Below are 776 nucleotides of genomic sequence, written 5' to 3' on the forward strand. Positions count from 1 at the left end.
TGTGAAATGTCAGAATAATAGTACAGAGAATGATTATTTCAGCTTTTTTTTTTCATCACATTCCAGTTGGTCAGAAGTTTACATACACTCAATTAGTATTTGGTAGCATTGCTTTAAATTGTTTAACTTGGGTCAAACGTTTCAGGTAGCCTTCACAAGCTTCACAATAAGTTGGGTGAATTTGTGCCCATTCCTCCTGACAGAGCTGGTGGAACTGAGTCAGGTTTGTAGGCTTCCTTGCTCGCACACGCTTTTTCAGTCTGCTCACAAATTTCTATGGGTTTGAAGTCAGGGTTTGTGATGGCCTCTCCATCCTTGACTTTGTTGTCCTTAAGCCATTTTGCCCACACTTTGGTATGCTTGGGGTCATTGTCCATTTGAGACCCATTTGCGACCAAGCTTTAACTTCTGGCTGATGTCTTGAGATGTTGCTTCAAATATTCCACATAATTTTCCACCTCATAATGCCATCTATTTTGTGAAGTGCACCAGTCCCTCTGCAGCAAAGCACCCCATAACAGTGATGCGCACCCCGTGCTTCACGGTTGGGATGGTGTTCTTCGGCTTGCAAGCCTCCCTTTTTCCTCCAAACATAAAGATGGTCATTATGGCCAAACAGTTTCTATTTTTGTTTCATCAGACCAGAGGAACAGTTCTCCAAAAGTACGATCTTTGTCCGCATGTGCAGTTACAAACCGTAGTCTGGCTTTTTTTGGCGGTTTTGGAGCAGTGGCTTTTTCTTTGCTGATATAGGACTCGTTTTAGGATCGTTTTAC

Source organism: Salvelinus sp. IW2-2015, linkage group LG9 (assembly GCF_002910315.2).
Source record: "Salvelinus sp. IW2-2015 linkage group LG9, ASM291031v2, whole genome shotgun sequence".
NCBI classification, from domain to species: domain Eukaryota; kingdom Metazoa; phylum Chordata; class Actinopteri; order Salmoniformes; family Salmonidae; genus Salvelinus; species Salvelinus sp. IW2-2015.